This window comes from Sinohyriopsis cumingii, unplaced genomic scaffold (assembly GCF_028554795.1).
Source record: "Sinohyriopsis cumingii isolate HCF-2022 unplaced genomic scaffold, ASM2855479v2 utg000131l, whole genome shotgun sequence".
NCBI classification, from domain to species: domain Eukaryota; kingdom Metazoa; phylum Mollusca; class Bivalvia; order Unionida; family Unionidae; genus Sinohyriopsis; species Sinohyriopsis cumingii.
The window spans coordinates 2,307,320-2,321,527 of NW_028315872.1; the positions used below are offsets into that span (position 1 = coordinate 2,307,320).

General features: G+C 34.6%; 1 protein-coding gene across 3 annotated transcripts in view; it reads right to left on the reverse strand.

The window, feature by feature from the left end:
* LOC149774817 (uncharacterized) overlaps positions 1–14,208 on the reverse strand; it is a 296,842-nt gene that overhangs the window by 225,563 nt on the left and 57,071 nt on the right. For 2 of the 3 annotated variants that reach the window (XM_089944712.1, XM_089944713.1), the window contains exon 2: positions 1,257–1,415. The gene's annotated coding sequence lies outside the window, so the exon portion shown is untranslated. Of the gene's footprint in view, positions 1–1,256; positions 1,416–1,849; positions 1,885–14,208 lie in introns of those variants that run through there. The other variant, XM_089944714.1, reaches the window with a different exon arrangement.

The following is a 14,208-nucleotide window of genomic DNA, read 5'->3' on the forward strand; positions in this document are numbered from 1 at the left end:
TATTTTCTGTATGTATATTTTTATTATGTTCTTGACCCGATGTGTTATTAGTTTACTAAACTTGCTTCACAATCTACCAATCTATTTTTGGAATTTGAGGAAAAAAATATTTTTGATTTTCTTCATTATTATTATTGTCTACTCCCGAATAACAATGTGGAGAAACATGTCGTGCACATGTTTAGACGTGTATTTATTGTGATGAGCACTCAATCTTAGGCTTCGTTCATTTGTACATAATATATTTGTGTGACGGTTATATTGACTATATCAGCCTACAATAGGCGTACACATATTTCCAACGAAAAGACTTGCATTCCGGCCAGTTGAAATATCGAATTATCACAAACTGACTGGCAGTGTGTTGTAGATAGGCGGAGTTATGAAAATTTACTTGACAGAAATTCGGGAAAAATGTGCTTTGGTTGAGAAACACACGGCAATTCCAATCCATCCTTTTTAATGAATGTATTTAAAGTATCGGTAAGAAAATATTCACTGACATATTCCATTAAGGAACTCAAACTTTAAGTAACAAAAGATTAAGAAACAAAAGATTATGAAAATTTTCACGGACATTCCATAAAGTATGTCAGACCTTAGCTAGTAGAACAGTATGAAAACATTCACTGAAATATTCCATTAAGTATGTTAGACCTTAAGTAACAAAAGAGACGGCGTTAGACGTAATTTTGTGCTGGCAATGACACCGCACAAATTATATTATAATGTTTAGATTACTTTGTTATTTCATAATTATCGGTAGCTAATTATGAGAGGTTTTCCCCGGGTTATGTATTGCTAGAAAACACGACCTTTCCAATCCATACTTGTATAGACCAACAAGTAGATCGCCTTTATTTCTGACATTACAGGTAGCGTTCAGAAAAAAAAGCGGAGATCTACTTGTTGATCGAATACTTTTAATGAATGAGCAAAAGGTATCAGCATGGAGAGTACGAAAATATTCACGGACATATTCCATTAGTTATGTCAGACATAAGATAACAAAAGAGTATGAAAATATACCCTGATATATTCCATTAGCATGTCAGACCTTAGGTAACAGAAGAGACAGAAGTATGTCATCTAAATTTAAAATTGTTTAAACGTTTCGTCATTGAATATGCATTGCTTCTACTGGGTATAGTTAGGTAAAAACAACATAACAACAAAAACACAAAATAAAACTTGTATATATTGACCGGTTATTAAAAAGCAAATGGGTTTTTATATATAGCTTATAGAACACTTACGGTTTTCCAGTGTCACTCCCTCAACTTCAATCAGACTGCAGCCATTTTCGTTCTGTCCTCCAGTGGCCATTTTTTCGTTTTAACAGGTTGTCGTTGAGATTTATTGGCTGCAAGTAAAGTAAGCCGTCAATCCAACACAATGCTGACACAAGGGTTAGACTGAAAAAGAACAAATTTATGTCATGTACATACCTAATATTTTATTTATACATTGTTGTAGACAGATCAACTTCCTTGTAAAACACTGCTTAAAACGTCTCATGTACAGTCTGTTTTTTAAAGAGCTTGTAAAAGAAAATCAGTCTTATTTTAGTGCAGCTGAAAATAGAAGCAACGTCTTCTATTGTTTTACACTCAAAATATACAAAAGTATTCAATGTAAATTCAATTAACATTAAAAGCACAACTATCAGCTCATGTATTAACCTTGATACGAGTAAAACATACGACTATACACATTCAGTACAACGTTATTCCAATTTCATGCATTGACTCAGTGAGAGTTCACGCAATTGTCAACACGGATACTATGAATATATACTTATACTGTGACTATACACGTAGTTTTATAATAGTAATGAATATACTGATACTTAAAGAATATCTATAAATCCCGTAAAATGCCCGTGTCCCAATTTAACTAGTGTATTCTGAACAATGACAGTACTTGATTCACGTCGCCAAGCAAGTTATGTTTATGATGTACTAAGCCAACCAATCATTGCAGAGAAATCTCTGGCACATGACAAGAAGCTTTGTTATTAATAGCCGACTAGTATGGCAAGTGCTTTGCGTGTACAGACAAATAACTGAAATAATTGATCTAGACAATTCAAATTACTTTAGTTACGATATGAATATCTGGTTGATCAGGTTTAACTGGGTACACACTATGGCTGATAGTATGAATGTGAAAATAAATAAGATTAAATGATGACAACATTCAAGTATCTAACTTTGAATATAAAACCCTAAATTATATCTATATATCCGTCTGGCTATCTGTCTATCTATCTACCTATCCATCTGTCTACCATTCTATCTATCTATCTGTCTGTCTTTCTGTCTGTCTGTCTGTCTATCTGCCTGTCTGACTATCTTGATGGCTATTACTCTGCTTATTTATCTGTCTAGCCTTCTACCGCTAATGCGATTCTTCCTCCCCTTCCTACTAATTCTACCACTACTACTACTACTAAATGACCTGCCGCACAATGCCGGTAGCCTCTCGTGGGTCGGTGGTTCTTTCCGGGGTTTTCCAGGGTTCTTCCTCCACCATTAATACTGGCCGCCATATATAGCCTATCGTATGCTGAAAAATGGCGGTAAACCCCAAAAACAACAACAACCTGCTGCACAATAACTAATACTACTTTTGCTGCTGCCTCTGCTACACCAACAACAACTACTATCATGACATTTACTAACTTGGCTGCAACAACATCAATTACCTGAGAAGGAATGGCTCCAGTCATTTGGCGACAGCTACAGTCTCATCTCTTAAAGAGAAACTGGGCAATATGGACACACCCTACCGTTTAAGCGGTCGTACAAAGTACATCCCGATGGATTGAAAAAAGCAATACTGACACCCTCTACCGGGTAAATAGTCGTACGAACTACATGCCGATGGATCGAATAATGCAATACGGAATCCCTTACCGGGTAGGTTGTCGTACGAATTAAAAAACAGTTGAATCGAATTAAGAAATATGGACTTCCACTACCGTGAAAGTGGTCGTATGCAGTACAACCTGATGGATCGAAGAAAGCAAGGAATTAAATTTAGAAGGAATGAAGCTCCAATGTTAAGATCTAAATTGTCCACTCTGTGTCCAGTACAAAATTGTCCACTCTCTGCTAAACTCTCACAGAATTAATAATCCCAATCTTGATGACGTTATCTATTGATAAAATTCATTCGGACTCGTAATCCAAGGCTCGCTAATTTGATACCTGTCCAGGCCAACCCGGGTGGAATACCTCAGTGTGTTCGTGGGAAGGGAACTTAAGTCCTGTGGCACCATTAGGCCAGTAATGTGTTTAAAGTGTTGTACGTACCGTACCAGCAATAACAATATCCATCATCAACAGTGTAAATAATGGACCAATAATGTTATTTCTGTATCCGATAGATGTTAAAAAAAAAATCAAAATAAAAAATCATAAGACGAGGACTACTTGGCATACTATGAGGATCATTAAAATGGCTCGACCATTCATACTGAAGTGTAGGTAAATACAACAATGTAGTTTGCTAAGATTATGCATGTGGATGAATATCTATGCTCTGAATATTTAGTGACAGAGTGCATTCATTGACTGGTTATAAGGTACGCTCTCTTTCATTCTCTCTTTCATTATGCTTCCAAATTTTTAGTGACAGAGTGCATTCCATGACTGGTGATAAGGAACGTTCTCTTTCGTTCTCTTTTTCAATATACCAGATAATTTTAGTGCCAGAGTGCATTTATTGACTGGCTGTAAGGTACGCTTTTTCACTCTGCAGTACCTCTGAATATTAGTGACAAAGTGTATGCCTTGACTGGCTATAAGGTACGCATAGTGACATACAGAGTGCATTCTTTGACTGTCTGTAAGGGGCCCCGAGTGGCCGAGTGGTCTAAAGCGCTCTTCGTTACGGATCACTGCCATCTCACCATTGTCTGCGGCAGTTCGAGTCTAAGATTCAACCAATGTGGGCATGTGAGAAAGCTTGCCAGTAGCTTCTCGTGGGTCGGTGGTTCTTTCCGGGGTTTTCCGGGTTCTTCCTCCACCAAAAATGGCGTTAAACCCCACAACAACAACGACTGTCTGTAAAGTACGCACAAAGACAGACCGTGTATTCATTGACTGGCTATAAGGTACGCTAGTGACAGAGTGCTTTCTTTGACTGCCTATAAATTAGGCTATCTTTCAATTTATTTCTGAATTAAACGAGACAGAGTGCATTCCTTGACCGTCTATAAGGTACACTCTCTTTCACTCTACCTCATAATTTTTAGTGACAGACATAGTGCATTCTTTGACTGTATATAAGATACGCACAATGACAGACAGAGCATTCAGTGAATGGCTGTAAGGTACGGATAGAGTGCATTCCTTGGCTGGCTATGTAAAAAGTAGAGAAAATCTAAATTCTAAAATTTCTGTTATTTCCCACTAAATAGAACAAACTGAAAGAACCATCCTGTAAAAAAATGTAGGAGGTCTATTTTAGACATTACATATTAAAGCTGTAAACTAAAAATATCTCTTAAATTTGATGCGTACCTTACTATTGCTGACATCCCACCCCAACCCCCCAAAATGTAGAATATTTTCTTCAAAATGTAAATTTCATTGATAATGTAAAATCTAGAGTTTAGTTTGTTTTGTGTTTGTCAAATAAAGTACATTTATATATGGGTAGTCCTGTTTTTGGCACTGCAGTGTGTCGCAATACAAGTTTCTAACATTGGATCAACCATCCCCCCCGCAAACAAAAAGACACACAGACCCCATGTTATAGTTAAAAAATAACTTGAGCATGAGCCGTTATATTATGCAGTCAGTTGTCTTCAATCATGTAATAAAATACAGATTTATGAAATAAGTTATTTATTATAGACGATTTTATTTATTTATTAATTAAAATGATAACAATTTATTCCTCCTTTTCTTCGCCAGCTGCTTTCTGACTGCCGATAGAACGTTTTGTTGGCACCCTGTAGTCAGTGACGTAACTATCTAACCACGGGCCCCACAGCAAGCATTTTGTATCCACCTCCCTTACTGTCACATTTTTTCCTGGCTAGGCCGGGTTCCCAAGACGTCTGTACCCCACAACACGCTTGTACCTGCTACCACGGTAGTTACGCCACTGCCCCTAACCCAATCTCAGCATATTTACTGGTTAGACGTCACCTCAATTTCTGGCAATCGGGCAATATAATTATTAGAACTTTTCTTCATGTTTTGTTTCCCTGTCCTTCCATGTGCTTGTGTTTTCTTATATATATATATATATATATATATATATATATATATATATATATATATATATATATATATATAAAGATGAGTAAAATATTATAATGTAAATATGTTTTTATTTGCTACATAGCTGCCGTTTGTTTTGTTCGATCTTAATTGTTTTTGAGTTTCTTTAATACCTAAAAAAAAGACCTTAAGTTTATATTTCTCACCTCCGAGTAGTTTTACCTGTGATATTTCTCTCCCTCTTTTACGTTTACCTTTGGTCTTGTTTCCCTACCCGGTGGTTCCTAATTTTGTGTTGGTTTTTTTTTCTTTATTTTGTGTTTGTTTTTGTTTATGCGTGCGTGTGTATACTCTCCCTCCCTCTCTCTCTCTCTCTCTCTCTCTTCTCAGTTGTTTTTTTTTTTTTGGTTTTGTTAAATTCATCATCTTTATCTACATTAGTTTTAAAGGAGTTTGACAACTAAAATAAGGGAACGATACGATAGTTAAGTCAAGATTGAAAGTTTGAAAGTTGCTGATGTTTAAGGCTAAATTGCTAATGTTTGTTGTAATCGTTGTTCATATTATTTGTGTATGTTTTTTATGTTTCTTTTGGATGAATTAGTGGATGTGAATTTGCCGAGTCCGATTTGGAGATTCCTTTAATTAGGTACTTCCCATGTTGGTGGGTGAGGTATACCTCCTTTTTGACTCTGCTCATTCTTGAATTTTACATTACTGCTAATAAAACAATACGTGTTTTTACTCTTCTTTCGTCTGTTGTTTTGAGAACTGTAATACTGTCCTTTCTGGACATACTCCAAATATAAAGCCAAACTCACTGCTAGCAAAATTGTGTAATAATTTCAGATCCAGCATTTTTTGTTTTTTAGGGGGATGGGGCTTAGTTGGGGGTGGGGGTGTGTGCCAGCTGATATTTTAGACAATGCAGCCTTCCATAATTTAGACTATAAGTTTGACACATACCAAAATTGTACTGCGTTTATTTGACACTAGATATAGCACTGCTTGTTTGAAATTGATGAATGAGAAAATGACAACAGACATGTATCGAACTTAGGATTTACCCTTGTTCCCAGAAACTGAAATTGATAGCAACCTAATGCTGATTTCCCCTTGTCCTATAATATAGCAATAAAAGTGTCCTTTTGTTTCTTTGTATACTCCATACTATTGCTACTAATGATTTGTTTGTGGTCTTAATAATAATAAAAATAATAATAATAGCAATATTAATATTCAATTGTTTGTATGATATTAATAAGAAGAATAAGAAGAAGAATTATAATAACAATAAAACTCAATGGTCTAAATAATAATACATATAATAGTAGTAATTAAATGATCTTAATAATAATAATAATAATAATAATGATAAAAATAATAATTCAATGGTCTACATCTAAATAATAATAATAATAATTCAATGGTCTAAGTCTAATTAATAATAATAATAATAATAATAAAATTGTCTACATCTAAATAATAATAACAATAATAACTCAATGGTCTACATCTAATTAATAATGATAATAATAATAACAATAATTCAATGGTCTACATCTATAATAATAATAATAAGAAGAAGAAGAATAATAATAACAATAATAATAATTTGGTCTACATCTAAATATTAATAATAATATTTCAGTGGTCTACATCTAAATATTAATAATAATATTTCAGTGGTCTACATATAAATATTAATAATAATAATTCAATGATCCACATCTTAATAATAATTATAATTCAATGATCCACATCTTAATAATAATTATAATTCAATGGTCTACATCTAATTAATAATAACGATAATAATAATAATAATACAATTATCTTAAAAACAATATTATAATTAATTGGTCTAAATAATAATAATAATATTAATAATAATAATAATGATAATGATAATAATAATAATGATAATAAATCAATTGGCTTAATAATAATAATAATCATCATATTAATAAGAATAGTTCATTTGTCAACATCTAAATAATAATAATAATACTATTTCAATGATATTAATAATAACATTATTATTATTATTATTATTATTATCATTATTATCATTTGTTGAGTAAGGCCCTTTGTTAAGGCTGGATATTAAACAGATTAGGTACTGGATATCGTTGTGTGTCATGTAAAACGAAAAAGAAAACAACATAAAACTGGACTTAACTTGCTCTATGCGTTTCTCTCTCTCTCTCTCTCTCTCTCTCTCATACACTTTAATTTGGTGGTTTTAACCAACGGAGAACTAAAAATTAACCTCGGTACATCACATTTTACCCAATACACTGCCTAGATTTAAAACAGATATCCAATGGTCAGAAGTATAAAGACCTTGGGGGTAAAAGGTCAGTCAGTGCATTTCATCAATCTACGACAGCAAGTCAAGAAATCCAATTGTAATTCTGTATCAAATTTGATGAATGAAACTTCATTGAACACTAGCAAAATTGTAACACATTTAAAATCTGGGCCATACCAAAAGTAGTTTGTGTCATAATATTGTAACATCTGTTTAGTAATGGAGTTTTACTGAAGCCAGCTAGTAAGCTATTTTTTTTTCTTTCTCTGAAAGAAAATTTTAAAGACATATATAGTAAGGGATACAGGGAAACTATATGGGTGAAGTTAAAGGCGATGACATCATGGGGCTGAGTCACATGGTGATACGCGAAGTGGACAGGCCCATGAAAGAGTCTTTGAAGATACCCCATGTAGAACATAAACAGACAAAAGCAGAGACACAAACACATACTAGATAACACTTTGTTTAAAACCCTACTAACTTCTTCTATATCTTAAAAACCATACAGCTCCCGCACTGTATGGAAACTAAATAAAGGAGGCCTAACTCGACCCAGGAGAAACACATAGAGAATACAGAAGTGTGGACCTTGGATCGAGCGTAACCTACCTATCAACATCTTTAAATACTATTACGAGGAACAACACATATTATCACTCGAATAATACAATAGGAATTTTTTTTTAACAAAATCTAAACAGTACACCGTTCCATCGTCAAAATTCGAAAACCATAAAACAAATTAAAAGATAAAATATAACATATCATAACGGATCTTGAATTCAAATTAGGAAAAAATACAACTGGGAAAGATATTTGATCTATACTTGCGGTCTCAAACATGCAGAAAATATAGCATACACACAATACAGCACCACTACATATAGCAAACATTGAGACCTAGGCGACCTATAGCAAAGGTCACAAAAATTTCAAGGGAAAGAACTTCAAGCAAGGTGAGGGAAACCAGGCTCGGACGAAAAACCCTTTAGATAACACTTAGGAAACATTAAATACCCCATCAAAAATTCTAAAAACTAAATTTTTGATATAATTAAAAAAAAAAAAATAAAACATACAACACATCTGAGAGGGGAAACACAAACATAAAATAATTTTTACTTTTTGGGGGGAAATGGGAGGGGCATCTTTCTAGTGCCCCTCCCCCCCCCCCCCCCGCAAAGTATGCTATACTCAATCCAAGGCAGGTAGCCCAATGTGAGAAAATGCAGCAGACAAGGCGAATTGATACACATGGGAGTTTTTTTTGATTGTGCATATAAGGAGGGAGCAAAAGAGCTGGACATGTCATATATACCGAGAGAGAAAATACCGGGATCATCAGCCGTGATGATTGCAATCAAAGTACTAAATCCGGACTACATAAATAGATTGTACTCAATCAACCCTATTGGATACAAGGGATACATCTTTAGACAAAAAGGGAAAACACCGATACTACCTTATGGAGAGATATATGAAGGAAAAGAAAAAGTCAAGGTTAAGGAACCAACGCCTATTTTAAGGAGAATAAAAAAAACAAACAGGAGAAGTACATTTGACTGACATTCCTCTGGAAATGCCATTAGAGGAAGTGGTGAAACGTTTCGACGAGAAATTCAACATAAAAGTAATAACATCGAGACAGGCAACGATACCTCTAACAACAGTATATAATGGAATACGAATATTAGAAATTGTAAAAAAGCAAGCTGAAAGAAACAGAAAGCTTTCTTCATTTATGGATTCCTAGCAAAAACATGGTATAAAGGATGTATCTATGACCGCAAATGCAACAGATGTGAGAAGACAGGACATAACACCCTTTAAATGCCGAACAAATCAGCAGACACAAACATAAATTAGAGAATCACAAGAAAGGAACCAACAACAACAAAAACAACAACAACAACAGAACCAACAAGGGATGGTAACTGAGAACAGGCAACTTCAGCAGCAAGAAAAACCAACTCCAAAACAAAGGCCGAAAATCAACAGCAACAATAAGGACGAAAGCAACAACAACAACAAAAAGAACAACATTACCAAAATCACCAGAAAGAACTAGTATAGAGACAAACAAAAGAAATGCATCAAAATGAGCGAATAAACAAGATTCAACAGATATCACAAATACCACTTACAACAACAGGGAAAACAGAACTAACACTCCTAATACAACAAAAAACGATCCCAGAACCAGCACAACTAGTAAATCCACTAACCAAAACCAAAACAAAACCAATAGAAGAACAAACAGTAAAAGAAAACAAAGATGCAACAATTAACACTGGAGAAAGGAAGATACAAGAGAGCACTGCGAGAGGCGAGCAAAATACCTGAAAATATATGCAAAAATCAGTAACAACAATAACAAACACAGAATCTCGAGAATCAAACAGAGAAAGGAGAAGAGAAGAAAGAAGACGGCAAAAAGAAGAAGCGAGAATGGCAGAAGAATACCTGTTAGACACTGATGAATGTTTCGAATGAGAATGAAAACTTTTTATAAAAAAAAAAGAAAATATTAAAACATGGGAAAAAAATTAAAATAAATGAAATTATAATCAAAAGAAAAATTATTAACAAAATAATTTTCAAACAATTAAAAATAATAACAACAATTTAATGACAAATTAATAACACTTTCTCAAACCTGCATAATAAAACAATACATACATTATAATAACACATACAATAAAGCAACCATTAACATGTAGGGCAGGAGAACCTTCCCAAACTGGTCTGCAAAGATCAAACAGGTAAGACCAACTTCCAAATAAAAACAAGTAAGCTATACTCGTGTATGGAAGAATTCTAAACTATTTTAGAGAGCAGAACAACTCATACTTTCCAGATTGATATGTTTTCTCTTGAAAAACGGACTGGCATATGAACATCGTCGGCAATGGCACGTACAAGATATGTTTTTAGAAACTTAGCAAGAGAATCAGCTTAACTAAAGGACTAACAACTCAACATTGGAGTATGTAGCACGGAAAACTATAGCTTAAAACAGAACACGGAAATTACAAAACTGCAACGAAATCTAACAAGGTGAACTTGGCAAGTGAAGCACGAGAAAAAATGGCGGCATCGAGGAAACAACTGAAGAACCATGCAAATTTTTTCTTAATCCGGAGAACTGAAAATAGCGAGGGAAACTTCATTGAATGTGCTTACAAAGATATAACACAAGAGCTAGACGTATCCCATATACCAAGATACAGAATACCGGGAACAGCAGCGATGATGGTTGCATTGAAAGTACATAACCCAGATTATACTAAAAACTTGTACTCAGTTAACCTTAATGGATATAAAGAATATATAATCAGACCTAGAGGGAACAAACCAATTCTACATTATGGAGAGATAGAACTAGGGAAAGAGAAAGCTTCAGTATGGAAACCAACACCCATATTAAGGAAAGTAAAGAAACAAACTGGAGAATTATACCTGTCAGACATTCCTCTAGAAATCCCACTGGAAGCTGTAGCAGAACTATTTGAGAAAAAATTCAACATCAAAGTGATTTCTTCCAGATTGGCTACTATCTCTCAAACAACAATCGACAATAGGATGCAAATACTAGACATTGAGAAAAACAAATTGAAAGAAATAAAGAGAGCATTCTTTATAATGGGACAGAAAATGCAATAGATGTGGAAATACAGGACATACACCCTTCAAATGTCCAACAAACCAGGCAACAGAACCCCAGGTCATGCAGCAACAACAATAAAGTCAGGAAAACCAGAAACAGGGAAAGAAACAGACCCACAACACACAGGAATCTAAACCAAAAACAACAAGAAGTGAGCCAACAACAACAACAACAAATAAGACAAAATCAACCAAAACAGCAGCAGAAAAGTCAACAAAATCGAAAACTCCTATAATAATACAGTCAGATTTAACGGCAAAACAAAACCTTTACCAACAACAAAAAGATGAGAGACATCAACACCAACCACAGGGAAAGCAGCAGGAAATACAGAAACAGGGAGATAAAAGCCCAAAACTACCGCCAAGAACTCAGATTCAACAAGAAAAAACGAGGCCAGAGACTAAAACCACAGAAGAACAAGAGGAAACTTCCATAACAGTACAATCACAAATGACAGGAAACCAAAGAATAGAAACAGAACTAGCAACAGACAGAGATAGAGGGAAGGAATAAAAGAGAAGGAAACAAAAAGAAGCACTGATGATGGAAAGCTATTATATGCAAGATGGCGAATGTCTAGGAGAACAAACTGATGAATGGAAAAGTGAGTTAAAAAATATAAAAAAAAACAAACAATTTTTTTTTAAAATTATATAAAAAATATTTAAAAAACTAAATAACCCAAAAAACAGTAGAAAAAAAGAAAGAATCAAACAAAAACATATAAATACTATATCTTAATAAAAAAAGAAAACCATAGCAGACATACACTATAACAATAGGGCAGGAGAGTCTCTCCAAATGGTCTGAACAAGATCAAAGGAGAGCTCCCCTCCCAAAAGAAAAAAAAATGTACAAAGCAAACAGCAGACAAATAAATGAATAAAGACTTTTATTAACACGAACTTTCATAGATTTTACACAAGCCAGCTCGTAAGCTATATCGTGCATGGAAGGATTCTAAACTATTTTAGAGAGCAGAACAACTCATATTTTCCAGAGGATTGTGATTGTACAGAATACATTAGTTCACTTGGGACACGGACATTTTACGAGATTTATAGATATACTGTAAGTATTAGTGAAATAATCTCAGTGAAAATGGAAGTAGCAACAGAAATCTTGCCAAACTCTGTGCAGCCGGGGGGAACCAAGCTAAGTACCTACTTTAAGAATCAAGTAGAGGATAGAGTGCTCATCGCATTCCACCCCTCTGGGTGTCAAACGATAGATTTTGGAAATGTAGCCAGCGCGCCTAGGCAAGCTAAAGTTCTGACTGCCCTTAAAGTAATGGGGATTAACATAGACAAGGTAGATGGCCTGCAGAACACCAAATACGTCATATAGCCAAAAGACTTTGACACCCCTTGATAGAGGCAGACGAAGTTGAAATAAAGGGAAATAAGGCAAATATATACAAAACTGCACCATTAACCAGAGAGTTAGAGGCCAAAACAATAGATGTCTCCATCTCAGGCCTCCCTTTGGAAGTAGAGACCATAGAAGTGACTAATAAAGTTGAGCGTAAATGAAAAACCAAAGTTATGAGACCAAATATGGCCACAGTTTGGGGTTTCGGAAATGTAAAGACACGAGTACGAATCCTCACAATGGCAAAAGAAGATGCCCCAAAAATTCAACAACATACGCTAGCAAAGTTGCTAGCAGTGAAACCAATAACCAACAGTGACATTGACACAGAACTAAGTAGATTAATACGGGAAATAAGAAAAGAGGGACATGAAGGGAGAGACAAAACTGATATCTCAGTAAATAACGAACTCATGACCTTACCAGAAATTCACGTAACAGAGATAAGGGATAATTCACCAACACCTGAATGGGAGATAATCTTAAGTCCCAATAAAACAGAGAAAATACAAACTCCTTACAAGGGAAACCCAATAACACTGACTAATAGGTTCTCTCACCTACAAGAGGAGGAAAATTCCTTGGGAGACGATAAGGAAATAACGGAAAGTGAAGAGTCAGAAGTGAACATGAAACACCTGACCTCTACTCCCTTACCAAACTTGAGACTATTAAAAAGGAAAGCCCTCTCCAGGTCGAGTTCATCCCAGGAGAGAGGCAATAGTGATGCAGAACATGAAAGTTCTCAGACAATTTATGAGAACAAGGAGGATAAGATGGGGGGGGGGGAGAATAGATTGAGACAGGAAAGTTACAGTGAAGATCAGAGTGAAATGGACAGTGACAATGAAGACTACAGTGAATATGACATTATGACAGGAATGGAAAATGAAACTGACTCAAAACTGACGGAACACGACAATGGAACGGAAATGGATACAGAAAATACCACAGACCAAACGAGTATAGACAGGACAAAAGGCAATACAACGAAGGAAATTACTCCAACATAGAGTAATAAAGGGGCGGAGGTCCAGCGCCCCCTCAAACAAAAAAACAAATTAATTATTCAATAAACTAACATACATGCTATACTTTTATAACTATATTTTAAATAATAATCACTGTATAACCGAAATGCGGCAACCCGGAAGGAAACTGAAAAATGGATGGAAAAAACTTCAGTGTTTCAACTATAAATGTAAATGGGATTAATAAGGATAAACTAATTAAATTATGTAATGAAACCAATAATGACATTCTGTTTATAAAAGAAACACATAATGGGTTCACTAAAGAATTAATGGCACTATGTGAAGATAAACTGAATGGTGTACCGATTTTAAATGATTTTAAGGGGGAAGATGTATAAGGAGGGGTAGCAACATTTATTAAAAATAAAAGGGGATTAAACTGGAAAAGGGAAAACGAAGGAGAATTTTTTTAAGGGAGGATGATCCATTTTATATTAGATGTCCACTTTTTAAATGTATACATGCCCGCGAATAAATATCGTAAACAAAAATTTTTAGAAAATTTATCTAAATACAAAGAAATATTTACCATGGAAAATTTAATTTTAGGGGGAGATTTTAACTGGGTGGGGGAGAATA